The sequence below is a fragment of the Podarcis raffonei genome, chromosome 3, assembly GCF_027172205.1.
Source record: "Podarcis raffonei isolate rPodRaf1 chromosome 3, rPodRaf1.pri, whole genome shotgun sequence".
Classification (NCBI taxonomy): domain Eukaryota; kingdom Metazoa; phylum Chordata; class Lepidosauria; order Squamata; family Lacertidae; genus Podarcis; species Podarcis raffonei.
Genome location: NC_070604.1, coordinates 46,996,054 through 47,010,081, shown reverse-complemented (window position 1 = coordinate 47,010,081; position 14,028 = coordinate 46,996,054).

Below are 14,028 nucleotides of genomic sequence, written 5' to 3'. Positions count from 1 at the left end.
TGGAAGTCACTGCTTAGTGGAAGGCCGAGAGTGCTCCAGCTTTCACCACAAATACTTTACAAGGCAAGGAACTTTAAAGACGGATGACAGCAAAAACTATTAGAAGATTAATGAGGATCCCTGCAGCCTGGTCTTTTATGGATCGCCAGCTTCTCTTTCATCAGCTATATTTACTGGGCAAGTAAATCTAATGCTAAGAAATATTAAAAGATCTCCCACAAGCCTGGTTAAAGGTAAAAGACCCTAAACAAAAGGCTGAACACCATTCTACCAATAACACAAAGGCCTCTAGTTTAAAGGAAGTACAAAAAGGAGCAACAACACGTAAGCAGGAAAAGCTTCCTTGTTTGTCAATAAGTCACATTTTGCCACCCCTTGTCATGTGGCTGTTGAGCTGTCTTTCCTCATTAGCCGAAATCATATAACATAAGGTACCTAATCATGTTATAGCATTGATCCTTTATTATACAGTATGTTAAACCTACACGATCATTAATAAAACGATAATGTTTTTTATGATGTACAGTCTTTAAATGGAGACTTTACAACTCCACAGCATCTAACCACAGTCACACAGGAGGTGAGCTGAATCTGTTTCTTTAAAAAAAGAACTTTACACATATTAGAGGGTAATAAAAGCATGCTATGCACTTATAATAATGGGGCCTAAATAGCAATAAACTTCTCTAGTAATGAAGTACAATACAGGTGCAGCCTAAACGTGGTTAATAGGCTTCTTTTAAACTCTGTTTGAAACCTCCATTGAATTCTCCATCTCTACTTAGAGGAGGGTAAGCTCCCTCTGGGACATTTAAGATTGGAACCAAAAATTAAAACAGTGGAGAATGCTTGGAGAAAAAGTTCTTTGCAGCAGAATAATTTTAACTTTGCCCCTCATTGCTGCTGCCTCCCTCACCTAGTACAGTTACAGAAGCGGAGATGTCTAGCTCTCCTCCTCTCTGTCTGCATTCTCCCAATCCTGACACCTGGAGTGCTGGAAGTTTCAGTTTTCCCAAGGCACCCCTGGCAACATCTGGTGCCCTGGAAAAATTACATTCCCTAACATACCAGGTGTGGCTGTTAGTAAGGAAGGATGGAAACAAGAAAAGCCAGTCAGCTAGACAGACAGACAGATAGGTCTGACCACCCTTCTCCTGCTGGATCCTTCCCATCACCAAAGCCAGAGCAGAAGCTGTAAAACGCTAGCTGGAGAAAAACTCAGGGCTTCAAATACTCACCTTAGCCAAAGATTTATGCAATCCACCAACATCTGTAGTTTCATTCTATGACCAAGTATTTATTAGAAATCTACAGCTGGAAACATAAAGAATATGTCAATGGCTCACAGAATTATAGCGTTGGAAGAGACCCCAAGAATCATCTAGTCCAATCCCCTTCAATGCAGGACTATGTAGCTGTCCTGTAGGGGGATCCAAACCTGCAACCTTGGTGTTATCAGCACCATGCTCTAACCAGCAGAGATATACAGATTGCCTTTATGCTTAATATAGATACTGTATTTTGGTGTCGCTGCACATAAAAAAGTAAGATGGAGACTACTATACTAATATTTAGGATCAAACTGTTAGATTTTATTCTTAATATTTCCCACCCCCCAGGTTTGGAGTTGGCTCATGGTGATAGAATTATTATAGGCACTGGCATTGTCAAATCCAGTTGTTTGTGAATCCTTATGCCATCCATGCTAGAAACATAGTATCTTCTACAGAACATGGCATCCACTTGATGCGCAACAATACAAAATAATTGGCTTGTGCATTTTCGTGCAAGATATACTGAAACAACCAGGAAAATAAAATTATAAATTCAGTACACACACAGAAAGTGTTACTTCTTTATTCCCACCATTACATACAACATCCATAACCCTGGATTATCATGTCATCAGTGCTGAGTTATAGCATGGATATCCTGCAAGTGTTCAAGTATACAAGTCTGGGAGTGAGAGATCAGATACGTTACCATTCCCATCCAGTAGCTTTCCCAAATATATAACTTTTGGCTGAAGAGTAATAATGCCATCAATAATAACAGCTTTTGAAAACATATTCTTTTAAACTTCCTAGCAGCCGAAGTTGGTATATGTGTGTGTGGCTTTTCTTGTTTGGTTGTCATCGGATTCCATACTGCTTCCATATTAAATAGGCAGCTTGTCTTATCATGAAAGGTGTGGCTTTATTTGTTTTTTAAAAAATAATAGCCATACACAAATATAGATAAACCATAAAATATGGAGTTCCTGTTTTTCCTATGGAAAAACAAAACAAAACTCTGTTTATATAGTAGTAGCAGCAGCAGTAGTAGTAGTAGTAGTAGTAGTAGTAGTAGTAGTAGTAGTAATAATAATAATAATAATAATAATAATAATAATAATAATAATATAATAGAAAACCTGTGTATCAGAGAGGTTGAGGGCGCCCCTAGATTTAAAGCCTCTTTTTCTGACATAGCTTTAGGTGGACTTGAAGGTAGTATGCATTCAAACACAGTAGCAATCTAAACTAGTTCACTCCCATTAATTGTGTACTATATTGCTTACCTCAATTTATAAATCAGCTGTAAGTTTTGTCTTTTACTATTTTCAGAACAAAAAGCCCTCTGAATGCAGCTCACCATCAAAAAATATTTTAAACTAAAACACTAGTGTAAAATGCACCCCGACGCCTATCAAAATGCATGCAACAACAACAAATCTTTATTTATCTCAGATACCTGTGCAATCAGAGTAAGACTGCAGTTCTAGACCCACTTAGCTGGGTGAAAGCTCCATTGAACACAATGGGATTTGCTTCTGACGTGTATAGGATTTCCCCGCCAACGTAACAGAATCAACACAGAGCATAGATCATGTGTTATTAAATCCAAATTTGGGCAAAGAGCTACGGTACTCAAAAACATTTGTGCTCTTGCTAGTACTTTTTACTTCATTTCACTCTTTGTGTGTGTAAATCCATACCTCCATCTGACTGATACATATAGGGATACTTACACATTTGTTATCTTCACTCTGTGTAGATGTCTGCCCAATCCACTTCTGCCCCAGCAACCACTATTATATATGACTGACAGTTCCTCTTGATGGGCCATATTCCTTTCACCTGCAATAGTCTGCCCTGCACTGGCTTTTAAAGTAGGGCACATAACCAGGCTGGCCATAACAGGTTCGGTTTTTTGGAAAACTTAAGAATTTTAACAGAATATTCAATTTCACAATGGATCTGGTTTTATTTATTGCAGAACAGCTGCAACCCAAGTAGTCAGCAACATTTACTAAGTATCTGGATAAGCTGTTAACAAGCAGCAGGGTGTGTAAGAGAAGCTAGTGCACTCTATTGCGTATTTGTACACATGTTCACCATTTTGAAAGGTAAACTAGAGATGGTTATTTGCAGAAAAGGGGGGAGAGACTGCTCTCGGTAAATAGGAATAGGTGGAACATATGCAAATCAACTCTAAGTATCTCTAATTCTAAGTGGTGGGAGCCATTCAACTGCCCTTCTGGTCTCCCTAGCCTTTAGAGGACCAGCTGCATCAAAGAGGAGGCATACCAGCTAAAATTCTGGAAGGTACACTCTAGGAAAACTGCATTGTGTGTACTAATCTCAGCTGTAGACTTTCTGCCTAAACTGGAATAGTCTGACTATATGAAATCTTATGAAAGGCCAGCAGGGGTGGCTGCATAGAAGTTTTCTGTTTGCTAAACGTAAAATTGCAAGATACTTGAAATCTCAATTTCTTTCAGATGTTTATTGTGGCTTGGGAAAGACTGGGGTTTTTTTAGCAGGTAGAGGGGCAGGAATCTTCTCGCTATAAAAATCTGTGGTTTTAAAATGCAGTGATTTCCACATGTTCTTCTCCATTTTGATTTTCCTCCCAATGTTTCCATCAACTTCTATTGTAACGGAAAGCTGTGGTGGGAGCAGCTGGCTATAGAAGTTTGTTTATAACTGTTGTAGTCAAGTAAATTAGTATTCTCACCTGTGGTAAGGCCTAGCAACAGAAGACTCCAACTGCTATTAATCACACAATCACTACCAAGGCCAACAAATTAACAGTAACACTCTGTAATGTGCAAAGCACATAAAACCAATTAACACGCAGCAGTACAAGTAAATCATACAGGAGAACAAAAAAAAATCCTCATTTACAACAAGATGGAGAACCTATGGTTGTCTAGAGACCGTTAGACTACCAAGAAAACCCAGACAGTATGGCTAGTGGTTATTTGTTAAAGGAGATATAAGGAAGATGTACCCCTTTCTTGATTTACAAAATTCTCCAGGACAAGGAGGAAGAAAGATTTCCAGAATACTAATGATGGGTTTGGATGACTATCAATACTATACATGTCCACTCAGAAGTCCCATTGCAATCAAATGGGCTTATTCTAAAATATAGGACTGAAGCCTTATGTACTGATATTCCTACTATTTACTGATATTCCTCCTACTATAATACTGCAAAGAATGCTGCTGCATGAAGGGGAAGATTTTTATCAGGAATATGGTAGATGAGAAAAAAACTTGCACCCCTTGACACTCTGCTTTGAATTACCCCCTTCCAAAACAGCTTTTCAAAAGAATAAAAGGACCACCAGGTATATAGTTTTGTATACAATGTGTAATTTATCCCTAACTCCTTGCATTGAGTCAGACACTGCAACATTGTTTCATTGTTTGAAAAGAATAATTAATTCAATTTTTAATATGCATTAATGAGCCACACTGATCTTTTAGGACAGGTTGTTCTCTGAAAACGTTTATGTGAAAGCTTTCTTAAAAGCCTTATTGTTCATTTTAAATCCCTATAACTTCATACTGTAAAAGTAAGTAGCTTGATTCTATCAAGAGTTTGAAGCATTCTTGTTTTCCATTAGCAGCTGTTCCAATTTCCGACACTTAACAATTTGCGACATGTTGCTCCCATCAAACTGAATTTCCCGGAAAAAATAATAATGAAATGCTGGGGTGGCTTAATGTGTCACCCTGTCGCTAATCCATAAAACAGACCTAGACTCAACATGGCTGGAAAGTTAATTGCATAATTAATATAAGTATGCAAAATATGCTTGTCTGGAGAACTAAACATGTTATTCATGGTGAGGAAATGCTGCTTTGCTGATAGAATTAACAGTGCAATCCTATCTATGCATGTTAGCTCAGAAGTTAGTATCGCTGTACTCATTAGGACTTACTGCCTGGTAAGTGTCTATAGGATTGAAGCTTGAAAGCACAATCCTGTCAATATTTAGTCAAAAGAAATTCTAATTGAGTTCAATGAGGCTTATTTGCAGGCAAGTAGACCTAGGATTGTCGGCTCAGTCTGTCTTCATGTAAACAATCCTGCTTACTCATGTTTCTCAAAGAAAATGTCATCAGGCTGAAATGAATATTGGTTAAGTCCCGTATTCATTCCCAGGGAAATGTTTTAGTTATTTATTTCCATTACTCTTCTCCTATTCATCTGCCAAATCATTCTTTGCAGAAGAAAAAGAGAGTTTTTTATACAACTATACAACCAATGACAATTCTGAGCATATTTTGCTTGAAGGTAAGTCCGATTGAATTAATGCAATGTACTTCCAAGTAGATCTGTTAAGGATGGGGTTGCATTTTTTATTTTATTTTTTAAATGAGCTTCCACTTTATTTTTTAGCTTGTTTCCTTTTATTAGTGATGTGGGCTGCTTATTAATCAGTGTTTAACAATGTAATTACAGCTGTTTTTAGTCACACTAGATAACACAGATGAATAAATGATCCGCAAGTAGCAGTGTGTGTAAAAAGGGTAATGAATTCTTTTCAGAAGCCCATTAATTTACTAGTAATAAATAAATAGTATGATGAATTAGGAAAACTTGTATACTTCCTGAATATTGCAACAAAAGTTTCCAAGCATTTAATCATCCTGTTTTCCTTTATTTACTTCTCTTCCTGTGTCATCATGGGCTGAGATGTGCCTTTATGATCTGAATTAAGCAGTCCCTCTAATGCTGTACTGCTCAGGCAGGTTTGCACTGGGATTGCCGTACATGAGCTTTACCGATCACTGGTTATGGCATCACCTTGAGGCAAGCTAATGATGTGCCTTCTGTTGGAGAGACCAGCTTGAACGCAGCTCTTTCAAGCCTGGCAAAATTAGCCCTGTCTTTCTCAACTGCCCTTAACTGCATTGGATTCAGTTTGAAAATGACATACCGTATTTTTTGCACCATAACACTCACTTTTTTCCTCCTAAAAAGTAAGGGGAAATGTCTATGGAGGGAATGCCTACGGGTTGCATGCCTACGGACTTTCCTCCTCTAAAAACTACGTGCGTGTTATGGTCAGGTGCGTGTTATAGAGCGAAAAATACGGTAATTTGTAAACAGGAGGAGGCAGATTAATTAATGTGACCCACCTTCATTTGTTAAGTGGCACTATCCCATGCAGCCCAATTCTTTGATGATGCAACAGTATGATCCACAAGGAAATCTTGCTTTCAAAGTGATTACAGTTATAAAAACAGATCTATAGATTGCTTTTGCTGGAAAAAAAAATCCCCAGAGCAATTTGCACAATATACAAACTAAAATCATTTTTAGAACCACATTTCAAAAGAGCACTCAAAAGAGCACAAAACCTACAATAAACTGCCATATCTTGACCATAATGAAACCACACAGCACCAACTGCATGTAAGAATAGCTGCTGAAAGTTTTTAAGACCCATTTAAAGGGACAGTGACTGTATAACTTTACACAGAATTGAATTCTATAGAAAAACAGTTCTTCAGCACTATTTTACAAACATACAAAGATATCCAGAAAGATCATTTCCTAAATGAAAGTGTCAGGACTACTTCCAAAGTTTGATTAGGTACCAACGAGTCGTAGAGCACTTGCCATCAAAGCATAAGGTCCCAGATTCAATCCCTCATATTCCAGGTAGGGCTGGAGATATTTCCTGCCTGAAACCCTGGAAAACAATTGCCAGTCAGTGTAGACAATATTGAGCTAGATGGACAGACCAAGACAGCTTCCTATGCTCCTAACATAAGCTCTTGCCCAAATTGGCTCCAGCCCACCCTACTTGTGTAGAATTCACCAGCCTTTCCCTTCTCCAGGCCTTATGAGGTGGCCAGTGCTGGGCTACATCCTGCTTCCCACTCACTCTGTGTGTGGGTAGTCATAAACATCGTAAAATATTGTCAAATACCTTTCACATACATCTGTCTGCCGGTTGTCACACATTATCATTCCAATACGAAGTACCACAGTGGTACCTCGGGTTAAGAACTTAATTCGTTCCGGAGGTCCGTTCTTAACCTGAAACTGTTCTTAACCTGAAGCACCACTTTAGCTAATAGGGCCTCCTGCTGCCGCCGCGCCACCATCATGCGATTTCTGTTCTCATCCTGAAGCAAAGTTCTTAACCTGAGGTATTATTTCTGGGTTAGCGGAGTCTGTAACCTGAAGCGTCTGTAACCTGAGGTACCACTGTAGTCTGTATGTGTCGCACAATCATGGCATCTTTAGCACATATTGGAATACCTGTACAAATGTGAAATATCACGTGAAAAGGGTGGGAGATATTAGAAAGCAAGGGAAGGCAGCATTTCAAAGTAACAGACAATGCACAAAAATACTACTATGCTGGAGAAGCAAACGCATGAGTGTGACATCGCATTTCTGTTACTGTCCCCTCCCATCATGATCACAACAAATTGCCACAATGTTCCTACCGCTTCCCTTCACCTTGATGCATGACTTGCTTTATGAACGACCCCCCCTGCCCCCACCCCACCCCTGTGTAGCTTGCTTATATATTCGCAATTTGTAGCAATACTGTAAACTGTAGCCATACTGGGCTTGCTTGGGAAGCAAATCTGACAGCTTTGTAAAGGTGTACTGAATGCTTAAAACCTACGAAAAGTTAGAATCCGAGAAACAAAAATGTGCTTATATCTGATTCTGAATTGCTACCAAAAATTTTTTTTAAGATGCTGCATCTGGTTATGAAAAGGAACCATATCTGATTGTTTTTACAAAAAAAGCGGGGGGGGGGGGGGGAGAAAATTGCCAGTCCCAAAAGGAAGCTTGCTATCTTTCATTAGGCTTGCTAAATGCTCTACAATGACCTCCTTGTTTGCTTAATGTATGACAAGTTTATGTTTTTCTCTGACAAATGTCGGATGGTATGTAGGTGGAAGTGTGAAAGGAATATCATAATTCAAATGTATATGCACACACACACACACAATTAACTGCTTGAGGATATATGGAGGTAATCTTATATGTGTAATTGTAATCTACGTATCTAAGCAAAAGTGATTACACATATTTAGAGGGAGGAACATGAATTGGTTTTGTGGAGGAGGACAGAGCTCACTGTGTGTGGCTTCTGTGGGAGTGATTTGAAGAAAGGGAGTGAAGGAGTTGTGTAATGGGATGATTTGCTTGGGGGAGCTCATTCACAAATCATTACTAAGAAAAGAAGAAGTGAAAAAGGATTTGCTTTAGCATGTAGCAGGAAAGGAATTACATGAGCAGGGATTGTACAATGTAAATGATGAGAAGCAAATGGAGGGGAATGAGTCATCTATAAGGAAACAAAAGCACCCAGCATATGAAAATATTATGCACACCTTTTGTCATTTGGTCCATACATTTTAGTAGACTACGTTGGTGCAAAAAGCAAAAGGTGAAATAATCACCCCAAAGGAATATAGAGATTTTATCAACGTACACATACATTTGAATTAAATAGAATAAGGCAAAACACCACAGTGTATGAGGAAGGAATTTTGAGTTTCTCAACCTTTTTTTGACAAAAGAATTTCTAGCCTGTTTGCCTACATCTGCATTCTGTGGTGGAAGTTTTTAGACCTGCTTTTGCTGCTCCTTCCGTCAGTAACATTTGTTTGATTTTTACATATTGCCATGCAATTGAGAGGTGAGTGACTTAGGGGTTTCTTCCGACATGGTGATTCTATGACTGTTACACTGGAGTCTGCTAAAGTGACTGGACCAACAAGGTGCTGGGAATTACCTTAATGGTCTTTGCAACTGTCTATTTTGTTATGGAATTCAATGGTTGAAAGCTCTCAATAGCCTTAGGGGTGGTTCATGAAATATCTGGAAAGGTGATGACTCTCACTCTCTCTGCCACCCAAACATTTGGCTGAAAATCTCAGAGTGATGTCGGAGGTTCCCATAATATGCATAAGACTTGTAGAATTTGTTTTCCCACAACACAGCCCTTGGTTGAAAGAAATGTACATACGACAATACTGTGATCAGTGTGTGTCAAACCACTATTAGTAGTTTGATATGTCTAGAGACTTTCCTTTGGTGATTTAAGACATTCAAGCAATATAGCCAGGATGGTAATTCTTGTAAATTCCATGTACTTTGGAACTGGAACCATAAAGAAACTGAGGAATTATAATCACTTCTGGGGGACTTCAGGGAACCATTTTTGCTAGTCACAAATGATAGCAGTCAATGGCATTGATTCACTCATCTGTGACAAGCATGTTCGACTAACAGGTTAGGATAAATATCCAAAAACTCACTAGAGTAATTTAGGAAGTAATCAATCTCCTGAAAGCCAGATTTTTCTGAGACTTGCTCAGTCAGAAGAGCGGACCTGAACTTCATGTCTATGTGTGTGTGTTTACTCAGAAGTTAGCCCCTTTGTGTTCATTAGAAAGCTTACCCCAAGTACGTTTTGGGCTTTCAAAATACAGCAATGAAATACGCTAGCACTCAAGGCTCAGTCTAAGCCTTCTTTGTGAAGTTGGAAATGCCTGGTATCAAGATATTCTTCCCAATCCATGGTCAAATCTTATTCTTCAGCACACTTTGAGAAACAGTCCTGATGTAAGTAAGACCCAATTCATCCATCATTATGTGTGATCCTTGTGACCCCACACAATTCTGTCTTTCAAATGTCCAGACAGCCACAGGGAAGTGGCAGCCATGCTGTTCTATTAAAACATGAATTGGGCCGCAGTCTGGAGGGATTGTATTTGGCAGGCTCTCTTGGAAAGGATTCTATCAGGGAAGGTGCCATCAGTGAGAGTGCTCTTGTTCAGTAGTTGTCAATCTAGCTTCTGTAAATGATGCCATTGCCAGATTCTACATGTGACTTGCTTCCACACTAGCATAAGCCTTTCTAGTTTCGGAGTTCGATTCTGAAGCAAACAGATAGATAAACAAGCAATTTGCATGCTCGAACACAATCTTTTATGAATTTCCCCATAGAAATTCAAGCATCAGAATCAGGAAAGATTCCACGAGTGGGAAATGTAACACATGAGTCACTGTTAACAAGGTGGACCTGGATTCAGGCCATTTTGAACTGTGCAGAAACTTGCCTAGGGAGTGCAAATGTTCACTTACTAAAAATACCAGTTTCAGAAAGCAGCCTTCTGATTTTATTGTTGCGGTTAAACTTTTAATTTGATGGTTTTTGAGCCGTAACCTACTGAGTTGTATGGAGCCTCCAGTGGCTTTTTGGCATGGAATTTTATGGGGAAATTGATGGTTATAGTTTATTCCCCATAGGTGTTTGAGTTTACTTGTAAGTAACATTTTCTTTCTTTTTTTCTCTCTGTTCTTCTTCACAGAAGGTAAATAGCACCTACCCAGCAGGATGAGTCAGGATAGATTCTATAATGTACCACTGCAGAACAAACAAAAAGTGTTAAGAAATATTACCAAAAGGTACTGGAAAAGAAAACAGCACGGTCAGTCAAAATAAAAAAAGATTTCAACTTAGGTGTTTATCCCAGTAGGGAATATAGACATACCAAAACCAGAATTAATTAGATGCTATTTTATATGTTTGATTCATTTTATAAGTTTGAAAAGGAAAAGAAAAATAGGAAAAAAATATCTTTAAGATTTCAGGGCTCTTCGGTTTTATAGAAGCTGAATGTAAATTATTAAATGTACCTCATTCTTCCCCCCAAAAGATCGCAGGGCAGCAACCACATCAGCCTTAAAGCAACACAATGAAAAATCACAATGCATCTAAAAATAATTACAAAACACATTGATCTTTTGGCTACACATTGTATGGATCATCACCCCAGTGTTACCGATTTTCACTGGTGTTTACCTTCATATCAAAACATACCGTATTTTATATGATGCTACTCAAAAAAGGTGCACACCAATCCTTTGCATGTTTACTGTGAAGTAGGCCCAACTATCTTTAGCGTAATTAACTCCAACATAATATAAAATATACAGGGTGTTACAGCCTTAGGTACGTTATTGTTACTTGTGCAACATTTTGTTGTACCTATAACAACACCTAGAACACTTATCCCTACCAGAGGAGCAGTGAACAGAGCCGAAGTCTTTTGATGCTGAAGAGCTGCTGAACTGAATCCAATGCAGACTTGGTCAGTAACCTAAATAGCAGATAACTAGGAGCAAGGTATACGTATTAAATAAATCTTTGGAAAAAGTGCTTACCTCTGTCAGGCTCTTAAAATTAAAGCAATTTCCATGATATGTACAGAAATTCTATACAGCACTGGGATCGCTGTGGTATATCGTTGGTGCAGCTCCAGTAACAGCAAGTTTTTATTCTGTCCCCTTCTTTCATTTTATATATTTTGGGTGAGTGACATTGCTAGGGACATCAACCCACTACTAACCATGAGTGAAGTGCACAGCTAATTAAAATCAATGGGGCTGTGGCTTGCTGTGTGGTCGGCAAATTGACGATTGGAATGGAGCTTTATTAGAATAATGCACAGCACCATAGGGAATGAATCTAGTGAAGTTTCATTGCTGTTATAGGAAGTTATACTTGATCAAACAGTGTTTCTCAAACTGTCCTGAACTCAGGCTCCTTCTAAGTTTATCTGATGCACCAAGGAGACCAGTCTCTGCTGCTTAGTAGAAAGTATATCTAGCTCTACCTGCTGTAAGATCCTTTCTAGGGGATATATTGATATATTGTCCAAAACCAGTTAGAAGTTCATATTGTGATACTGGTTTAATAATTTTTGACCTGACAATATATCATGAATCATGATGTGTGTGTATGCTATGCAACAATGACAACATGAGGAAAACTGTGAAGCCAGCCAAGGCCTCTACATAGCTTCATCCTTATTTCATACACGGTGATATATTGGTATATCATGATGTTTAGCTGGCGATACATCACAATGTTGAAAACCAGATACTGTGGTACCTTGGGTTACAGACTCTTCAGGTTACAGATGCTTCAGGTTACAGACTCTACTAACCCAGAAATAGTACCTAAGGTTAAGAACTTTGCTTCAGGATGAGAACAGAAATTGTGCGGTGGCAGAAGCAGAAGGCACCATTAGCTAAAGTGGTACCTCAGGTTAAGAACAGTTTCAGGTTAAGAACGGACCTCCAGAATGAATTAAGTTCTTAACCTGAGGTACCACTGTATTGCCCAGTCTACTGTTTGCCTTTACATCATTCAATTCTTATTTCAGACATCTTGATATCTAAAATAATCTTGATCAATATCAATATATTGATCAATATATTGATCAATATATATTGATCAATATATATTGATCAATATATATTGATCAATATATATTGATATCTTGATCAATATATCACAATGTTTAGCTGGCGATACATCACAACGTTGAAAATCGCATATTGCCCAGCCCTAAGATTCTTTTCCCTCTTTAGGACAAGGTGCTTCTCCCACCAATGTTAGAGTCACTGCTACGATAATACCAAACATACGATGATAAGGACGTAGAATAACAAAATGGTGCCTTAAATTGTGCAAATTACTTGCCCCAGGACTCCTTTCAACCCAAGGGCCCCATTGTCTCGTGAGAATATATCTGGGGCCACATGCTGGTGGTGGGTGGGACCAGAGGTAAAGTGGGTGGAGCAACAAGTGTGACTCTTTACCTTTGTACCATAGGCTACATTCCAATCGTGCAAAAGTCAGATGATTCTAAACACATAAGTCCACTGTACCAGGGCAAGCCAAAAGCATTGTCACAGTTCAAGAACACACGCCAATCAAAACCACTCAAGGAAGGCATAGAACAGGCCAGTAAGTGATGTAGCCTGGAGGAAGGGGAAGGTCCAAAGTCCAGACAGATAAGTCTGGAGAGTTGTATTGGACCTGAGGTTCCGCACCCAATTTACACTTAAATCCTAACCATGCTCACTCAGAAGTAAGAAATATTGATTACAATGGGAATTACTTCCTGATAAGAATGCTTAGTTAGGGCAGGGATTAGGACAGTTCAGTGTTGTTGTTTTCCCTCCACAAATACATATGCACACACAGAGGAGATAAAGAGCAATATAAAGCAGTAATTCTACTCGTGCCTGTGATTCTGCTTGTGCTATCCTATTTCAACATATGTAGTCTCCAATTTAATGGGAGAAAGTATTTATAGTATTCTTAATGTGTCTTAAGTTATCCAGAAGCTATAAGGCAGGTACAACACTTTGAACTTTCTATTTGTATTAATTTAAACATAACTGCAGTAATTGAAAAGTTTGTAAATGGAGATTTTGTTTGAAATCTGTAAACAGTTATATAAGTAAGCACATTTAAGTCCCATTGAATTCAGTGGGAGAGTTAAGCATGTGGACTTAAAAGTGACTGGATTGTATTTTATATTGTTATATCCTATACACACTAAAAGGCATATTTCTAGTATGCCTGTGTATAATAGTAAAAATGCAGCCTATGGTTGTATCCCACTAAATTAGACTGTTACTGATGCCCATTAATTTCAATGGGTCTACTCTGAGTATGGCTAACATTGTCTATATACCAATAATTGTTTACTTCTCCAGCCTCAATGTGAAGGTATATTACAGTTAGAGAAAACTGCAATTCTAGTTTACACAAGTTGACTACATTTGTTTCAAACATATAAACATGTATGCCATTTAGTATCTTTTAAAAGGGCACAGACTGAAGGTTGGGTTTCATAGCAAAATGCAACAATAAATCCTTTTAAATGTAGAAACATATTTCTTCTAAAC